The following is a 21,850-nucleotide window of genomic DNA, read 5'->3' as shown; positions in this document are numbered from 1 at the left end:
GGTATAGTCGCCAAAAGACATAAATTTTGATAAATCCATGCACCAAAACTAGAAAAAAGATGCACCACTAAAAATTTTAGGAAATTCTACACAATTTCAAAAAAAATTGCACCTAATTTGGAGTTTGGATGACTAAGATATGGCCTCCCAAAGTCAAACTGTAAAATCAAAAATCAATCTGAAGAGGAGTTGCATCAGCAAAGGACAGGGTTAAATTTGACGATCATATAGTTGTCACAATAGTTCTATTTTCCTTGGAATGATGGTTAGATGGCCATCAAATTTAGAGTCATAAAATTGATGGTGTCAGCAACTACAACCCTTGTGATGCTGTCAACATGACATCATCATGATGTCAGTAGCACAAAAAATTATGGAAAATCCATGTGTTCGCTGACCTAGTGTATAGATTTGCTAACTGGGTCTGCTGAGTTGGTGTATAGACTGCCAATTAGCTGCAGACATGGGTGTTGACTGTATGATGAGGTGGCAGGAGGATAGGTCTCGCTTTGCTGACGTGTGTGTGACTGCTGGTAGTTTGCGTGGCAGAAGGAGGAGCAGAATGTTGATGCATGTGATAGAATATTCATGCACTATCTATCACAATGTTGAGCTAAAATGTCTACCATCATCGAGAAACTTGATGCAGCAGTGCCAGTATATGTTTTCTAGTTGTCGGGTTTGTTCTACCACCAGGAGATGTTCTCCACTGGAAAGCTCACAAACAGCTGTAGGATTTTTTCTATTTATCCCACATTGGTGGGAATAGCACTTCATAAAGAGTTTAAAACACTCATGCCATGGGTGGAAAATAAAATGTAGGATCGAGGGTTGAATATTGGTCGTTGATTGTTGGGGCTCGGCTAGGCGCTAAGATTCGATGAGCTATGTGGCTAAATTTGGAATATTCCAGTACCACTAGATTTAATCCAAAATTTGTTAGATAATGTGAATAGGCCACCAAATAAATGAAAAATCCCTCCCAAATTGCAAGGTTGGGGTGTCATTTCCTAACTGTACAAAAAAAATTCTCTACTAGCCTGATTGGGTGAAAAAAATACCAATTCAAAAAAAAATTTAGAGAAGGAATTAAATTCAAAACTGAAACAATTAAAATGTGTAGATCAAATACATCATACCTAGTTTGCAAGTCAGTGCCTTCGAGTGCCGGTTTGCAAAAAAATAATTGCCTCACGATCAACTTTAGCCCAGCATAGGAAAATTTATAGTCAATCTTCATTGAATCGATGTTCCAGATGCAATGGCAAGGTCAGATTTGGCTCTAGATGCTCCCAATTTTTGCAAATTCTCCAAATTTGGCTTGAGGTGCTGAAGCAACTATGGTCTTGAATAGCTATGTGAAGAGAATGTCCTCAAGCTCTGATATCATGTAAGAATTTGTCTTATGGTAAATTCACCCAAGACCAAGGAACTCAAACACAAGCACTATAGTAGACCAGAAAGAGTATGATCAGAATAATGATATATTCATTCAATATTGCATTGAGAGTACACTAGGAGTGCCTGTATATAAAGGAATCTAGAAAGCTTCTAGAAAACATAGAAGTCAACAACATGATAAGTCATACAACTAGGCACATGTCCACCAGATATGGGTTATCCTCCATTAAGCATGGGAGTAAGTGCGATGATGAGAGGATAAGCCTACAAAGGTGTAGCATGCAAAATAATGTTGTAGACAACATGTGCTAAAATGAGAGTGTGAATAACTATGTTGTCTACATGACAACTCAGTGAATGATGCAAACTCCAGTGTTGTAGACACCATGTGCTGAATTAGAGTTGCTTACTCTAGTGTTGGCAACAAGACAACTGATGAGAGTACGCAAACTCCTAAGTGTCTCACCTAAATAAATAATAAAATAATGCATTAACCTAAGTAAACTTAAGTAAAGTGTAAATAGTAAACTCTTATTCACACCAACAAAATCAAATTTGAAACCCTTGTATTTGATTTTGTCATTCTTCATCTAAGAAACCTTTGTATATGATTTGGAAATATGAAACCCTTGTTTGTGTTTTTATTGCTCTTCATTTTAAAAATCATTTGTAATAAATGGAGGGATTGAAACCCTTGTTAATTTGAGGATTTGTAATTGGAATTATTAAAATTAGGTTGATGGTTTGGAAAAAATATCAAGATTTGAGTTGTAAACATTGATTGGATATCTGTATTTTTCCTATTGTAAACTTGAAAAAAAATACCTCTCCCTACAGCAAAAATGCTCTCTAGATTTTGTATGAGATTTTTTTTTTAATTCCTTTAGATAATAGAGAATATTCCATTTAAGATCCTCCTTTAAAATCGTTTTCTTAAATCAAATTAACCTTAGAAATTAAATAAACAAAGAAAGAAACTTTATGACATAATTGTTTGTCTCTATCTTATTCTCGCCTAGAAAACTTTCTAAACTTAACTTCCCCCTTATCATGACATCATTTCTGATATCACCCTCCTGTCCCTTCATCTTGGACGGACCATGCAAGTGGAAGGGGGTGTAATTTAAAAATTTAAAAGTCAAAATGACTTTGCATAGCATACTAATCTTTTAAACTTTTTAAAAACCAAACCCCAAACCTTTTTCCATGCATTCCTTCCTGGTAGGTAATCTTGGGCAGTGCATGGCAAACATGGGCCAGTTTGCCTTGTCCTTGGTCAATGCTTGGGCTGCTTAGGTTAGCAAGCCTCATCCTTTAAAAAGTTCTTGGGTAGTATGGGGTTAGGTAAATAGGTTAGTAATGTTAGATGTTAGTAATTTTTACTATTATTTTATTTAGTTAGTATTGTTTGGGATATGTTTTGTTTAGTTAGTTTGATTTTAAATATTTTTATATTAACGTAGTTAAGTGTTATATTTAATTTATAAAATTTAATAAGTTAAGTTAGTAGATAATTTTTTTGAAATATAAAGCGATCAAAACAAGGGGGTAGACCCTTACAAGCAAAAAGTTGGTAACCAGCACATTACCAACAATGTCCACTAGCAAACAAAAAACTAACTAAAGCTTCAAAAACACCAAAAATCCATCAACTAGTAACTAATAAGCATAATACTGGGAATAGCTAAACTAAAAAGTCTAGAAGATCTAATATTACAGACGTTCATCAAGATAACTATTAGCATAACAGACCAACCCCAAGTCTTAATTACAGCTAGATACCAGCAAAACTAGAAACAACAGATAAAAAAAAGGTCTTGGATCTGAGGATCCCATTAAACTAAAAAGCTCAATTTTCTTTTTTCTCCTTCCCCTTCGTAGCCAGTAGAATCTAATACTAGTCATCATCAAGGAATTTGAAGAGTAGCTTATGGCCCTCCATATCCATTCCCATATCCTCCTTTTCCTATGCTAGCAACTAGAGGGTGGTGGCTACGATGTGGGTGACTTTGAGGGTAAATTTAGAGAAGGTAAAGAACCCTTCCTCTAAAACTTTAATACTCTTCTCCAATTTGGCATACTGCTCCACCTACTCCTTGATCTCTTCCTTGGTTTTCATTTCCACCTTCTTTGCTTCCTCCCTGATTTCCTAGACCTAGATTTCATCCTACAAAACCTTTGGATTAGTAAAAATCGTAGAATTTTCCTTTGTTGGAAATGAGATAGTTATGGGTGAGGGATCCATTTTGCTACTTTCTTTATAGAAGGTTATGGGCTGGAGGGAGAAGCTTGCGGACACATGTGTGATCTTTATGGTAGCAACATTACCAACAAAAACATGAGTCTGTGCATTATCAATAGAATTGTCTTTTGAATTCATACTTCTTTCCATCCCCTCCTTACCTTCTTCATCTTCATCCTCCCTTTCTTCTTTTTTATTTTCTGAGCTTTCCTCCTCAATCTCCTCCACCCTGAATCTATTGGATTTCTATTTATGCCTTGCTTGGTATTGGACAAGTCTTCCAGATCTCCTCTTTGCCTTACCTCTAGTCTCCTCCTCTGAATACTCTTCAACCACCTCTATGGGTTTTTTAACTTTTATCTTTTTATTACCCTTTTGTTCCAAATTTGTATCACATTTTTTCTTTTTCTTGTTTTCCTGACAAGGGGAGGGGCGAGGGGTGTGAATTTTAGTTCTTGTACTAGTGCTTGAGGGTGAATTCTAGCGGTGATGCTAGTTATCAACCACCACCACCCTTAGGGGACACAAGGCAAGGTAAAACTAGTAGAGGCAAAAAATTAGGCCTTGATGGATTATGGTATAGTTTTGCCCCTTCTCTTTTCTCTAATATCTGCTACCATATCCTCAAGAGAATACAGAAGATAAAATGTGATAGAAATGAAATCTCTATTTCTAAAATGATTTAGCAAAGGGAAATGGTAGTAGTAATAGACACCAAACCTGCCCTCCAACGTTATATACCTCATGAGAACCAAGCACACATTGTCCCATGGGGTTGGTAGCTTGTTCCTTTTAAACCCTCCTCTATATCGAACCTACTCCTCATCCTCTGCAAAGAAATTATTCATACTAGCCTCATCTACAGTTTTAGTGACCTTCCTCCATTTTCTCCCCTTCATTGAAAAGCCAGTCACCATGGCAATCACTTCCTTAGTCACTTGGAAGGTGATTCCATTAATGGTGACCTTGTAGTTGTTCCACCCATTAACAAATTAGAGGGCGTAATTCTCGTCGTACCCCACCATCGACTACATGTAGGGTAGAAAACCCCCTTCTTTCAGTAGAAATCAAGTGGCCATCCTATCTTTGAAGTTCTCTATCTTCGTGGGCTCTAGCCTATTTAGGTCCCCACCCATATCAATTCCACCAATTTATGCCTCCCTTTCTTCAGTAATGTGCATTTGAATTTCCTTTTCTATGATATCTCTGCAACTACTATTCACCTTAAGCCCTTTAACAATAAACTAAAAATTTTCCAGACTCGTGCTTGATAAGTTTCTAAATCCCATGCAAATTCATTATGGGATTTGTGATTGTATAGCATCATAATTTTCACACCCCAAAAATCTCTGACAGACTGATAAATGATATCTTTCGTACTTTTAATTGGGGAGTAATTTGAAATCTGCGATGTGTTATCATAATTATGAAATGACATCCCTCTTAATTTGAATTCACTCCCTTTTTTGTTTGTATAGCCACGTCTTCTCATTTCTAATAAACCTTTGTTAAATTTAGTAGACTTCATCACATAATTGCCAAAATTGGTCCAGACTCTAAATTTAATAATAATATTCTCGCCTCTTTCCTTGGTTATCAATGACTTAATATCATCATTGAGATCTACCATATTCTTCTAGCACATGATTATTGTTTTTTTAAACCCCATAGAAACCACCGTGTCTACCACCTTATTTCCCTCCCTATAAATGTGATGCAGGTGGAAACTTTCCATCCCTTCTAGAATTTTTTTAATATCCATAATGATATTTCAAATACTCCATCCTGGTTGGGAGGCTCCCTTAACCATATCAATGATTAATTTGGAGTTCCCCTCAGTTGTTATTTCCTTAATTTTCATTTCCCTAATCAATTGAAGGCCCCAAAACAATGCCATTGCCTCAACCAGATTAGTGCTTCCATTTCGCACTTTCCCAGCATAGACCAACAACACATCACCATTCCAGTCCCGCAACACTCCTCCCACTACTCCTATACTTCCTCTAGTAACACCATCGAAATTTAGTTTATAATGTGCAAGGGTAGGTGGTCTCCATCTCATTTTTTGTCTCTTCATCATTTTTGAGTTATCAAAAAGGAAAAAAGCCTCATGACAGCCCCAATTTTCAGCAATGAGTCCTTCTTGTCTTCTTGGTTCCTCCTTTAGCGTCTTACATTTAGTCACTCTTAAATTTTCCTTCAAAAATTTCTCCATTATTCAAAAGACCACCTCCACCAGTTTATTCTCCTACCTAAATATTCTATTATTTCTTTCTTTCCATATGTGCCAACAAATATATGGTGGAACAATCTTCCATAGAAAATTCAATCTAGGGTGAACAAAGGGATAGCTCCAATTATCCACAAATTGTCCCAGATTATCTTTCATAACCCAATTCAACCCAAATCTCCCCCAGACCCTATTCCAAATCTCTAAGGAAAACTAGCATTCCAAAAATGGGTGGGTAATGGTTTCCTCCTTTTCCTTACAGAGATAGCAATAGTTTGTAACATAAAAGCTTCTTCTTTTCAAATTGTCTAGAGTTAAAATTTTGCCATGCTGAGCTGTCTACCAGAAGAAATTAATTTTAGGAATAAGGTCACTAATCCAAACCTTACTCCACAATTGTAGGCATGGATCCTTTCTAAATAGGTGTATGTAGGCCAATTTAACTATAAAGCTACCACTTGGAGTTAAATCCCAAGCCGTAGTATCCTCCTAGAATAGTACCGATAATCTTTGTTCTCCAATCAACTCTTCCAATTCTTTAAGAAGTTGAATGTCCTCTTTAGAGTATGTTTCCTTATGAAGCTTCCTCCACTTCCTCCCCTGATCAATATAATCTCCAACTTTACTTTCCACATCTTCCTTAAGTAACTCCATTATCCTTCTAAATTTGCTAAAAACCAATGGTTTCCCTCCCATCCACTTGTCTTCTCAAAATATGATACTAAAACCATTTCCCACAATCCACCTTGTCCCTTCCCTTAATAATCCTCTACTTTTGATTATGTTCATCCAAATTTTAGACCCTCCTAGGAGGTCATTATTAAATAGATTCCAATTGAAAGGGCAATTCGACAGATATTTAACTTTCATAATATTACCCCAATCCGTATTGTCTTCTCCTAATCTCCAGCCAATCTTTATAAGGAGAGCCTTGTTAAGGTCTTGAAGTCTTCTAACTCCCAACCCCCTCTTATTCTTTGGTTTCCACACCTCCTCCCACTTGACTAAACTCACTTTATTTTTCTCCTCTGTCCCTAACCAAAGGAAGTTCCTTTGTATCTTCTTAATCTTCTCCACCATATTTTGGTTAATTTTGAATAGGTACAAGAAATAAATGGGAAATATCTAGAGAGCAGCTGAAAGAAACTATAGTTTTCTAGCATTCTTAGTATCTTTCCTTTCCATCCTGCAAGTTTCCTCTGAATTCTCTCCACTATCGTGTTCCAAAATTCATTAGTCATTTCTTTAGTGGTTAATGGTAATATAAGATAAGTATCTAGGAGGTTGTCTGATTGGCATTCCAGAATATTTCTTATCCTCCTTTGTAATGAGGCATTAGTATTAATGAAATAAATCTTACTCTTATGATAATTGACTTGCTGACCTGAGCTTTCTTCATAATTGTGTAGTATAGTCTTCCATGCTTGAGCCTCTATAATTGAAGATTCTCCAAATAGGAATGTGTCATCAAAAAATTTCTGTAGGACTTTAGTATTGGCTATAGTAGTAGGCTTAACCCCTTTAACACAACCAACATTCACAAGTTTATAGAAAGACCTCCCTAGGACTTCAACAACCATAATGAAGAGGTAGGGGGGAAGTGGATCACCCTATCTTAGTCCTTTTTCCACTCCAAAGTTGCCCTATGGAGAACCATTTAGGAGAACTAAATATTGAATTATGCCAACCATCATTTTAATCAGGTTTATAACTTTGTTACTAAACCCCACTCTTTCAAGCACCTCATAAAGGAAATCCCACTTAACCTTATCATAAGCCTTGGAGATATCTAATTTGAATGCCATCCCCAATTTTTTTTTTTTTTTCTCCATTGAGTGAATAACCTCATGTGTGATTATAGCCACATCTAGAATCTGTCTTCCCAAAACAAACCTTTTCTATGGAGTGCCAATTATTCTTTCCAAGTAAGGCTTTATTTTGTTCACCAAGACTTTAGCAAATATCTTATAAATAGTGTTACATAAACTGATAGGTCTAAAATCTAGCATGCACATTGGTGTGGGGATTTTAGGCACTAATGCAATAAAGTTCTTATTGATCCTTTTTAACATTTTTCCAATTCTAAGGAAATCTCTAGTAGCCCAAACCAATTTAGATTTAACAAACTCCCAAAAATGTTGAAAGAATGCAGGGGGGAACCCATTTGGACCTAGAGCCTTATAAGCTTTCATAGAGAACACCACACATTTCACCTCCTCCTCTGTGATATTACCAAGAATGTGGTTGTTCTCTACCATTACTAGAACCTGTGGAATTGTATTAATTAGGCTTCTTTTGATCACCAGATTTGCCACTTTATTGTCCTTGACATAAGCCTTGCTGAAGTATTCCATCGCATCTTTTCCCATCTCCTCCTAATCCTTAAAGAGCCTTCCCCCTTCCTCATCCAGCCTATTAATTGTGTTTCTTCTTTTATGGTTAGAGGCTGACCTATGAAAGCATGTATTTTTCTTATCCCCTTCCTTAAGCCATTGAACTCTTGATCTTTGTTTCCAGAAAATCTCCTCCCTCAAGAGAATATCCTTCCACTTTTTTCTATACTCCTCCTCTTCTTGAGTTGCATTATCCAGGTTGATCCCTTCTGCAATCTCACCTTGGAAATTTTAAAGCTTTTCCTCCACTTCACCTTTAGTTTTGAACAAGTTGCCAAAAGAATCCTTAGCCCAACTCTTCACATTCCTCCTTATGTTGTTAAGTTTTTGGGTTAGTCTGTACATCGCAGTACCATCTATCCTTATATTCCACTAGTCTTAAACTCTCTCCTTGAAATTTGGGTGAGACTGCCACATTATTTCATATCTAAAAGGTTTCGGCCCACTTTTCAAACCATCCTCCTATAGGAAGATTATAGGGGAATGATCTGAAGCAATTCTAGTAAGATTCTCAAGATGAGAGTTCCCAAGTCTATTCCAGTTCCCTGTCACCAGTAACCTATCCAATCTAACCTGGATAAGGTCCTTTCCCTTTCTATTGTTAGTCCAATTATATGGGTTCCCTCTTAGTTCTACATCTATAAAGTCCATTCTGCTCATAAAATCATTAAGGTCTTCTAAGCTTTCTAGGTAGTCCCTGTTTCCACCCAATTTCTCTAAATGATATAGGGGGGTATTAAAATCTCCCATACACATCATTTGTTTATCCTTCATAGTTTCAGTAATCCTAGCCAATTTATCATGCATTTCCTTCCTTCCCAGTTTGCTATTAGAAGCATAGATATTAATTAGCCTCCAACAATGAGTGCTAGAATGGAAATCAATAAATATAAAAAATTTATCCTTCCAAACCTCAGTTCCCTTCATGGAGTTCAGATTCCACATAGTAACAATACTCCCCAAGGCACCATCAACATCCCTATGTAGATACTCAGCACCCGACCAAATATGACTAACTATTTTATCAAAACTAGCACTAGACATTTTAGTTTCTTGTATTAAAACACAGTCAACTTTTTCCTTTAAAATGTATTGTTTCAAAGCATATTGCTTATGGGGGTTATTTAAGCCCCTTAAATTCCAAGAGAGAAATTTCATTTTTTACCTCTAGTAACTGTCTCTAGTGTAAGTTGCTCACCACTGGCCACATCACTTGTTGCTTGCTTTGTCCTAGTTGCTCTGCTAGATGGTCTACCTATTGTCCCACAAGCTCCTACATCTGGTCTCCCCCCCCCACTCCTCTTCTTTTTCTAAACCCCCCATTCCTCATTATCCTCATCATGTAGTGAGGTAGGGCTAAGCTCCTTATCAGCCTTATCAATGCTTTCCATCACTTTTGCTACTATCTCTGTTGGGGAAGCTTTAGCCATCATCAATGGGGTACACACACTCTCTTGAGTATCACCTCCTACAGCTGTAATTTCATGTTGGTTGTTGCCTCCTTGATTTGCTAGGGAGCTAGGAAGAGGGTGGGGAATCTCAATTTTACCTTCCTCCAATAGTGTCCCATCCCTAGGTCTCCCCAAGGGTGAACTCAAGAGTTCCTCTAACTCCCTTCTAAAGGGGTATTCATCCATTTTATTTTTATCCTCTAAAGCTTTCCCTTCCCTAGGTACATTTTTTTCTGGAGTGGAAATCACTAGGGGAATCTCCATAGAATGAATCTCCACAACCTATTTTGAGGCATTAGAAGATTCTCCCAATGTTTCCAAAACAATCCTTGGAGAGCCCTCCTTCTATTTGTCCTTTTGCAATTGGATCTTGCAATCCATAATAAGGTGTCCAAAGTGACCACAATTTTGGTAGAACAGGCCCGCATTCTCGTATTCTATAGGCTGGACTTTCTCTCCCCATTTAGTCATTAGTGTAACCACAATAGGGAGTGATCGATTCAAGGCTACATTCACATAGAACCTTGCATAAACCAGCCATTAGGTTAGTGGATGTTGGGGGTAAATGGTGATGTAGTTAGTAATTTTTATTTTAGATTTTTGTCACTTAAGTGTAGTTAGATTTTTTTTGTTAAGTAATTAAAATTAGTATATTTTAAAGTTAGATAGTTAGCATACTTTATTCTAAGTAATTTTAAATTAGAAATAGAATATGATAGTAATAAGTGTAAAGCTTGATATTAAGTTGTTGTGAAAGGTTATAAAGTTATGTTAGATGTACTCTTGTATAAATATGTAGGTTTAAGTTATGTTAGTCAATTTATTTAATTTTAAAATAATTAGATTATTAGATTACACTTTAGGTGTACGAATAAATAACTAGATTTAATTACTATGTTTAATATAGACAATGTTGTGTTAAAATATGATAGATGTTAGATAATGTAATTGGTTTAAATAGTTGTTTAGTATCATCTATTTGGGTCTGGTATATTATTTTTTTGTGAGTGTAATATTTTAAAAAGTGTATAAAAGAAATAATGTTCTAGATCTTTTGAATTAATTGAATTTGGATTGTTTAAATTAATTAATCAATTTAACAATAAAAGTTTAATTTAATAACTTGGTTCTACGCTTTAATTATAAACCTAAATGGAATGTCAAGTTATTGATAGGAGAACTTGTTCTGTCTTACTATATACCTATTCTTTAACTTGTGAGACAAACATATCAAACTTAGTGGTGTTATTAATCTTTTAAATAAATAAATAAAAATTACGTGTGTTCATGCCCTTTATTTTGGGCATGACACTGCCAAGCAGTGTGTGGCTGTTGTGAGCGGACCCCAACTTCTCCAATAGTTTGTGGCTGCGTACAACAGCACACGATTACTTGTAGCAGCAAGCCAACATGCCTTTAAAAAATTTGGTTATGCAATTTGGTTTTTTTTAAAGTTATTTTTTTATTATTAAATTTTATTTTTTAGTTTTATAATAAGTAATAAAATTATTATTACTAATTTTAATATATAGTTATAATATTATTACATTTAAATGTTTATTATTACTAATAATTTAATATTAAAATATTACTTTATTAATCAGATAATAAATATTTTTAGTCAGTGATTAATAATTATTATTAAAATTATGATAGTAATATTTAATATTATTTTGGAAAATAGATTATCAGGTTTAAACCTATGAGTTATATTTGGATTATTTAATATTAAATATTGATTTAATTAAATGAACATTATGAAATTTTTGGTGCACTTTTAGGGATGGATTTTTTGTAAATGAAAATTGAAACCCTACTCATATGTCAAATCTTGTATTCTAAAAATAAATTGAAAAATGAAAACAATTTTCTTTATGATTTGTCTGGGTGTTTAGACTTGTACGGACTCAAGAACATTAGCAAATCTATGACTTAAAATGAAATGAAAATGTAAAACTTGTACTATAAATTAAAAATGTTATGAACTGTAATATTTGAAAATGAAAATGAAAACATGAACCCTATTTGGAATTGAAAACTCTATAGACAATAATACTTGGAAAAGAAAACTAAAACCCTGGTTGTTACTGAATTTTGTGTTTTGAAAACAAAAATGAGAACTTGGAAACCTATAGTGAAAATTTAACTGCGTGTCTTTCAAAACCTTATGAATTATGAAAATGACTTTTGTATGTACCTTATGTGATGTGTGATTTACTGGTGTTGGGTTTTCAGGGTTTGACTTAGCTTTGGCCAATTAGGATGTTTACCAGAGGCTTGGGAGTTTTGTTATGTGATGTCATGATGATGTTTTGACTATGATATTCTATACCTAACCATGGTAATGTGTCATGTGTGTGCTATGATGATTTTGAATAGATATTTTGATATGCTTTCCAGTTCTTGTGTAGAACTCAAGTGGATGATGTGTCATTCTTGATATAACCTTTGAGTCTTCAATCAATTATCTTTGGATTGCTTTCCAGTTTCTTGTATAGGACTGAGGTGATTAAGTGATTTGTTTTTTTGGTGATGTCATGTTACGACATGGATTTGGTTTATGTGTACTTGATTTTGGATCAGACTTGTTAGGATGATCGTATTGGTGGAATTTGTGATTTTGATCAGTAATGTTTTTCAATAAGTTCTAGTTGATTGCTTAAGAACTGATGTGTGGTTTATTGTCATTTGTGATCTTTTACTTTTGCAAAGATAAGGGTAGGTTATTTGTATGTCATATTGGGGAAGTGGCTTGCAATGGAGGGCAAAGCCTTAAAGAGGCTGCTTGGGTAACCCATTGTAGGTTGTTTTAATAAGTGATAACATTTCATTAAATGGGTTTAAAATGAATTAATAAGATATGGTACCGCATAAAGTCACTAGGGGCTAGAGTCTTGAGAGACTGTTAGGGTAACCTTAGAGTTGACTCATTAGTATGCCTTGTCTATACGAAGGGATATTGATGTCACATAAAGACACTAGGGGGCTAGAGTCCAGAGAGGCTATTGGGGTAACCTTAGAGTTGGCTCATGCAATGACACTTTCCCACTTACATAGTAGATTTCCTATGTATCTTTTTTGCCTTTGGGTTTAGTTGATACTTGTGTCTTGGTAACCTTGAGATAGTTTTCTTTCAAGTGATTCCTTGAACCTAGCTATTGGTTTTGACTTTTGAGTTTTTTATCCATATGGGACTAGAGTTTATCTCCTTAGCATGATGGGAGTGGACCTTTTTGGGTTTCAGGAGGTCAGGTGGTAGTGCATTTTCTTATACCATTGAGATCCAATAGTTCAATGTCATGGCTAGAGTTCCCTATTTTGTACTCTCTTTCATTTTGTTTCTTATGTACTATGATAGATGATTCTACTTTATTGTATTGTATTTTATTTCATAGATCTTACAAGATGATGCAATCGATTTCATGATGTATACTATTTCAGCTTTTCATACCCTATGATCTACACAGTGGATGATTATGCATTTTGTTTATTGCCAATCAACATCTTGTAATTGTATATTGTTTAAATGAAATTTTTATTTTTAGTTATTCTTTAATATGGATGTGTTATATATTGATTTTAGTATTAATTAAAACTTAAATGTGATTCAATGTCATGGGACCCTTAAGAATTGTAATTTGTTTTATGGTATGTTTTTATGTGAATGTTAATGCTTCCACTATATTATATATGTTGTTGTTAAGTTATTATCTTTAACTTTTTTAAAAAAATTTGGGAAACTTAGTGAAACTTTAGGTTAATTTCTTTTGGGTTCCCTAGCGAGGCATTACACATTCTCTAGCAATTAATGGTGTCAATCCATCTGGAAAGATGATATCCATTTACTCAGTGTGGCCTATTTTTGTTATCAACAATAACCTTCATCCATGTATGTTAATAAAGAGGGAGCACATTATATTGGAAATGATTGTTCTAGGTATTTTATTATTTTAATATTACCTACATGTAATCATAAGTCTTGGAGTAAAATTGCCACAATAATTAACTAATGTTGTTCATTCAACTAGGTAAGTACCAAGTGAAAGATATGAATATATATATATATATATATATATATATATATATATATTGTGCCTCTTATTGATGAGTTGCTAGTGTTATAGAATGGTTTCACTATGTATGATATCTCTAGACCAATTGAACAAAAACAATTTTGATTCCATGCAATGCTTGTGTGGACAATTCATGATGTCCTAGGGTTGGCACATTTCTATGGTATGTTATGCTGAAATCTAGATGTACATGATAATACTGATTCCAAAAATGAACATATTTAATTCAATTGTATCGTTATCTTTTAGGTCTTCAAAAAAATGGAAAATTTTCATTTCCAATGTGTGGTACAAAGATGAAATATCATCATTCCAAAATTTTAAGAAAGAAGGTGTTTGATGAGAATAGGCACTTCCTCCACATAAATTATAAGTATCAAAGTTCTAAAAAATATCTTTTCAATGGGAGAAGAGGCTACATCAAAGCCACAAAGAATGACACCTCACCTATGGAAGTTGGAATACAATAGAATTTGAGGTCGTTAAAGCATCACTACTGACCACCTTCTAAAGAGACTAAAATGTTATCCTAGAGAATTTAGTAGGCTACCCTACTACAAGCAACTACAAATTGTGCAGTTGATTGATACTATGCATATTGGAAAGACTGTAATAGAGACACTATGGAAAATATTGGATGGAAGGAATGAAAAAGAAAAACTTTCCAAAAATTTTTGTGACATTCATGATTCTAATCATGCAATGAAACATATCATTGAACCAAATAGCAATGGAGACTGGATTAATGCAAGTTCCCTTCCTTGGATATTAGCAGAGCAACAAAGTAATGTCATAAAAGAAGTTATATGAAAAATTTGATTTCCTAGAGGATTTGTTGCAAATATAAGAAATCTTATATCAAATAAAATTGAATTTGGCCCAGGGCTAAAAATGCATGATTCGCATACCTTCATCAAGGTAAGTCATGGTCTTTTGTATTTACAATATATTTTTGAAACTGCATTCAATTTTTATTATATTACATTAGAAAAGAGTGAAATGATCAGTTGATAATTTTTGCACTATGTACTACCCCCATAACTCTAAAACAAATTTGAAAATAATATCAAACAAGTGATATATGATCTTAGAAAATATGTGAGGTAAGTAGTGATATTTGTTCAATATATCAAACAAGTAATATATTGTAAAGTCTCATATTTATATGTTTTTGTGTCTTAAATTTCTTATAGGTGGTTGTCATATAAATAAATCCATAAAGAAGATATAAATATTGGAAGAAAATAATTTGTCTACTAATGTGTGAAATGCAAAAGCGTTTACCTTCAACTTTTTTCAATGCAAAGAACAATACCTCATACACCAAGTTGAGGAGATTGAATTGTGTGGACTTGTACAACCTAGGTCAATGTGGATGGTTGAGAGACACTTGATATTTTTAAAGGATTTGGTTTGACAAAGATCACATCTTGAGGGTTCTATGATTGAGGGATATTGGTATACTAGATGATGGTGTACATTACTCAATATCTTCTTAATCTTGCATCAAAGACCCATATAGATTTCATTTGGGATCATGACTCCATTAAAAAAAGTGAAGGGGATTACTTGGTGGGGAACTCTAGATTTAGTAAAGTGGAAGATAATAAATTATGTGATTTTATTTTAGTTTATTAATTCTTAATCTTCAAAATAAATCTGTTGTAAGTCATCTATTTACTTTTGTTCAGCTACTAAAGAGCAAGATGGAATACATTTGTTTATTGCAAACAATGAAGATCGGATGATGGTATAGATTGAACAATGTCAACATTCTACTCATATATTAAAATGGAAATCCATGTCTTCATTGGTCAAAAAAGCTCATTGTAATGGAGATCCCAATATTACACAAAAGGAAATAGATTTAACATATGGTTTAAGAGATGTTTGGGTACTTATAAGTTTGTTAATCAACTCTATGTTTTTGAACTTATGATGCAATAATTTGTACATGTTTGACATTATTGTAGGTAAAAAACCACAAGTCTATGTTATGCAATGGTTATAAATTTTTCATCAAATATTTAGATGACACAAAGAGAACTTGTGATTTTGGGATAAGTGCAGTCTTCTAGGTGACCAATATTTCATCTAGAAATGACTTACATCCTTGAGAATCTCAAAATCAATACTATGGGATTTTGATTGATATACTTAACTATGACTTTTTTCCTTCAATTTAGTTCTCTTCATCATCAAATGGTATATACTATGACTCAATCAAAATGATCCTGATAGAGCTATTATTGAGCATGAGAATGGATTTCCAATAATTAATACAAGGTTGTTTGAGCTATTTGGGGATGAGCCCTATTTCTTCCAAGCCAATGTGAGCAGGTATTTTACTTAGAGGTTCCACATAAACTGGGTTGGTCATTTGTTGTTAGACACGATCTAAGGGGAAGGCCAATAAAGTATAATGTGATGGAAGAAGAAGATACCAAGGAAGAGGAAGAAATGGATTATGATCGAGAGTTAGTCAATGATGCTCCTTATGTAAATGGTGCATCTATTGATCATGATGATGATGCTTCCACTAATCACGATGATGATGGTTCTACTAATCATGATGATGATGAGGAGGAGGATGATGATGATGATGATGATGATGATGATAATCAAGATAGTTATGGTGATGATGTCGACAACAATGATGATCCTAATGATGAGATAGATGAAGAATAACATCTTATATTGTAGTTGTAGGGGATACAGAGGTTGTTCCCAATGAGTGTGTTGAGGTCCAAGCCATCTGGAAAGATTATGTGGTTGGATAGGGTAAAGAGTGCTACAATGTTCTTCAAAATCATCTCAATTTTAAAAAAATTAACCCTTTTATTTGTTATTGCAGAGGACCCACCTTTGCAAAAGTCAACGAATAGGGAAGAACAAAAAAACAAAAAAGAAATGATTCATGTAAACTTATGTAACTTATTTATGTAACTTATTTGATAATGACTGATGTTTATGTCTAGATGTTTTATTTATGTTCTATTGAATGTTCATGTGGATGTTGTAATGAAGCTTATGTTTTAATGTTAATGTGAATGTTCTAATGAAACTTATGTATTAATGAATGTTATCATGTCATAATCATGAATGTTACATTTTATTAATAGAATGAATGACTTTTAGATTTTAACAGGGAATTTAGATGTGGGGGGGGGTGTGGGGGGGTCTCAGGTGCAAATGAGATTCCACCTCCATGTGGTTGGCCCTAATTAGTAGAGAATATTAAAATATTCTCAAAACCAAGTGAAGATCAACATTAACCTATGATTGCCTAACAACTATGTGAATCTCTTGGTTTCAAGAAATGTAGAAGGACGCCATAGTCAAACTCATTGATTTATGAAATTTAGTTGTAGTGTATGAAGTATTCAAAAGAATAGCTTTATATGGGATTGCCTCAAATTATTCCTCTCTAAGGTATTCTATTGTTTCTATTTATCTACAATCATATTTGATTGTGTTGTTAATTTTGCATCAATGTTTTGGATCAGATTCTATGATTAATCATATAAATAAGAGAAAGATATTAGAAAGTATGATCTAATGTAAATAACATAACTAAAGTATGTAGCTTGATTTTTTCTAAATTGCTTGTAGAATTGATGATGTTGGGATTTATTTCAATTTTTATTACTATTGGGTAGATGAGAATTGTAAAGATTTAGATATATGAGAGCTTAGGAGACTCTTTCCTTCCATGTCCAAAGGAGTAGGCTTCAGAAGAAGAAGATAGTAGTGTTGACGAGACTGAAATGTTTTCAATACATAGAGATCTCATGTTATATCTGAGAGCTTAGGAGACTATTTCCTTCCATGTCCAAAGGAGGAGGCCTCAAAAGAAGAAGATATTAGTGTTGAGGAGACTAAAATGTTTTCAATACATAGAAATCTCATGCTCATAGCTTCTCATGAAACACCATTAAGGCAGAGCTTGGCAACAGACAAGGTTGCAACTAGTCATTCTGCTTCAAAGGTAGAAATTTTTTCTAGTATATTTAGGTCAAATGGAGCTATTTTTGTAATGGAAATAAAAGTAATGATCTTTTCCTTTCTTATTTTGATGTAGGGGAAGGTTCCTCTTATATCACAAGATGGACTCCATCAACTATATATCTTTATTTTTGTATTGGCAATTTTTTCATGTCTTATCTTACATTTTATTTATGACACTATGATGGGAAAAGGTATGAGTGACTACGCTTACCTCCTATTATTGTTAAATTTTCCATTTTCTCAATGAATGATTGCATTTTATAACTCTTGTTGTAAATTGGGAGATGTGAAGAAGAATTTGAATAGTGGAGACAAATGATATTAGATCATTATAAAGTATATATTGATTCATGATATATTTTTTAAATTTTTAAATCAATCTTTTCATACAAATTGACTTTATATGATAGGAGGTAGTAGACTTAAAGGGAGAAACAAAACTTCTAGGGTATACGAATACACCATAATTCATGTGCTTGTGCATTCTATTGTTTCAAAATGTTCTCATGAACTATTCTCATTATTTCTTTTGAGTGTGATGGCATGTTGAATTATTTTTAGCTTTTCCATGTAACTTTTTCCATTTATTATCACTTCAAAATAACAAATGAAGTGTAATTATGTCCTATAGATACACATTTTTTTCCATAATAGAGAAATATATAGTTCCATCCTTAATCTCTTGTTTTCTTTTATGTACTGGTGTGTATGAATAGTTTATCTTCCTTTTAAGGTGATAAAGTTCATAGAAAAACATATTAGCATATTGGTTTATTACTTAAGAATTTCCTTAAATTTGTACTTGGTTCACTGTCATACATGGTTAGACTCAGAAAATTGGTCAATCACCATTAGATGGTTTTTCCTCAACTGTCAATTTTTGTCTCAATACTATTGACATTTACATATTTTACGTGAAATCAACTATTTAAATAGTTTTGGAAAGGTTATTTGATGATATAGTACAATAAGTATGACATGTTTTAACATGGGTGTAATTAGAAAAGTAACCGAAGTCCACTAGATTATTTTTCCTTGATTGCTTAATATCAATATCACACATTTAGTATCCATGATATTTACATATGTGACATGCAATAAAATGCACAAATATTGTTGGAAAGGTGACTGATAGATATAATATTGTAAAAATGACATATTTTGGAGGCCCATTAGATAGTTTTTTCTTTGTTACTTTGCATCAATATCATACATTATTCTATATGATATTTACATGTTTAACATACAATCAAATGCATAAATGTAGTTTGAAAGGTGACGAAAAGATATAATTTAATAAGTATGCTCATATTTAACTTCTAGGTTTCTTATCCCCCATTTGGATGCATCCTCATCTCTTGTTCCTATCCTTGATCCTTGTTATTTCCATTTTGAAATATTGTTCCCATAATTTTTAGGGTACTTCAAAAAATCCCCTTCAAACATTCTTACATTTCTCAGATTTTTCCAATAGGGGAATGTGGATGTGGTAGGATCATACTTTATTTCACTATCATTCTAATATATGTATCACCTATGATCTATCTCTAGTGGATGTTTGATTTTGAAAAAATTAATATTTAACTGTTCATGCTTGTACTATTGAAGTGAATTACTTTTTCTAATCACTAATACATTTGGTACCAAATTGCAACGGTAGTGTTGTTGCAGTTTTTCCATCACAACCTTGTCGTCGTTGCAATTGCGACGACGACAAGGTTGTGATGGAAAAATTGCAACAGAACTACCGTTGCAATTTGGCACCAAATGTATTAGTGAATTTTGGGATTATGAATTTTTCTTTGTATAGTAATTGTGGAAGCTAGTGGTGGACCAAGATATGTTGTTGAGTGTCGGAATAAGGTAGATAATGATAAGCTCACTGTAGGCACATGTGTTGTTCTTGACATGACACCACTTACAATAATGAGGGCTCTTCCTTGTGAGGTACCTTACATTAGAATCTCAAATCAGCAAGTTGTTAATAAGCACAAATTATATCAAAATATTTGAAGGGATTTTTTAGAAAAAGGCTAATCATTTTTATTGTGTATATTGGATGCACGTGGACCCTGTTGTTTATAATATGCTACATGAGGATTTTGGCAATGTGAGCTACTCAGCAGTACGAGGGTTAGCTAATCAAATCAAGGAGCTAAGAGAGTCTATTGAACTTCCTTTAATGAATCATGAACTCTTTCTTAGGGTTGGAATCAAACCTCCTAAGGTATAATTTGTGTGGGGTGCAAATTAATCATGGTAATTAGTTGTTTATGTAAAGTTCAACTTGCATATTTTATTTATTCTTGTTAGAATTCTTTCATAGAGGTTGATTCTTTTTTCTCCAATTTTAGGGAGTACTTCTATATGGCTCTCCTAGAATGGGAAAGACACTATTAGCAAGAGCTATTGCTAGTAACATTGATGCCAATTTCCTTAAGACTATAGCATAGCTTTTTTGATGTCCATCTTACTTTTATGCAATCCAAATTTCTTATTTCTTGTACCTAAGGTTTTATTTATGCCTTCTTTTTGTAATACTATTTTTCACATGGTTTCAAGTACTATAATAGATAAATATGTTGGAAAAAGTGCAAGGTTGATTAGGGAAATGTTTGGTTACATGCATGGGATCACCAGGCATGACTTGTTATTCATTTGAACATCAAAAAGACTAATTTTTGGTGTTTGTTAATATAATTACAAATACTAATATTTTGTTTTTATATAATAATAGTTTTTTTTTTTTCAAAACATTGTGTATGTTGAATTATTAACTCATCACATCTAAGAATTTGAACATATTGACACTAAAAAGTATTTCTCTATATGCTTGCAACCCTATTCCTCTTAGTAATTGTATTACAATCTACTAAAAAGTATTCTGATTAATATAAATGAAATTTTTTATGTTATAGTGGGGCTTTGTCATAGCCATGCATCATATCTATGGATGAAATTGATGCAATCAGTGAACACTATTTTAGTGAAGGAACAAGTGTTGATTGAGAAATTCAAAAAACTTTAATGGAATTTCTTAACCAACTAGATCGTTTTGATCAATTAGGAAAGGTATTGTGTTTTAAGGTAATGAAGTTTCTATAATTGTCAATCAACTACATTAAATAAGAAACTATGTTATTTAACTTATTTATGTTTCTTTAAGGTAGTCTATTTCTCATTGTAACCTAAAAATATTGGTAATTTGAACATTAAATGTAGGTAAAAATGATCATGGCAACAAATCGTCCTAATGTTCTAGACCCAACCCTACTAAAACCTGGCCGTTTGGATAGAAAGATTGAGATTTTACTTCTAAATGAACAAGAAAGAATGGAAGTACTAAAAATACATGCTACAGGGATTGCAAATCATGGAGACATAGATTAAGAAGTTGTTGTAAAGCTTGCCGAGGTCTTGGTCTGCTTCATTAATAATCTAAAATTTATCGAATATATTTGAGTTGTTATCCTATACTCCACTGGTATGTTATAGAGTTGGTAATTGTTGTTTGATTAATTACTGTATAGCTGAGATTATTTTGACTTTTAGAAAGGCTTCAATGGAGCAGATCTTCATAACATTTGTACAAAAGCTAGTATGGTAGCCATCCGTGTAGAGTGTGATTATGCAATCTAGGAAGATTTTATGAAAGTGAATTTTCTTTCCCATTCTGTTTGGCATTTATAAAATTGGAGTTGCTTGTGCTCTTTGGCTTGTAACTTGTACTTATCTTTTCCATTAAGGTTGTTTGCAAGTTGAATGAAGAAAAGAAACTACCGTCAAGTTGTTCAAGAGTTGATCTATGCATTAAATATCTATTTTTTAATTCAAAACAAACATACAAAAGTTATGTTTGGCCTTATTTGTACAATCTTGTATGTTCAAGTGGTAGACAATGCGATCATTGCACCAGTGTGGTCCTTATTTTGCTTAAGACTTAAGTCACACTTTTATTTTTAAAATTTTTCTGTAATGCTATTAGGCATTATTTGAATCTCCAATACGATCCATATTATTTCAATGACTTCAATCATGCTTTAAAAAATCTT

General features: G+C 33.3%; 1 pseudogene; it reads left to right on the top strand.

Moving 5' to 3' along the window:
• The first annotated feature begins 463 nt into the window (after positions 1-463).
• Positions 464-21,742, top strand: LOC149571220 (26S proteasome regulatory subunit S10B homolog B-like; annotated as a pseudogene).
• The last annotated feature ends 108 nt before the right edge of the window (positions 21,743-21,850 follow it).

Source organism: Cupressus sempervirens, chromosome 2, assembly GCF_028749045.1.
Source record: "Cupressus sempervirens isolate cs-2001-9-10 chromosome 2, ASM2874904v1, whole genome shotgun sequence".
Classification (NCBI taxonomy): Eukaryota; Viridiplantae; Streptophyta; class Pinopsida; order Cupressales; family Cupressaceae; genus Cupressus; species Cupressus sempervirens.
The sequence above is the reverse complement of the archived record's forward strand: the minus strand, read 5'-3'. Positions and strand labels throughout refer to the sequence as shown.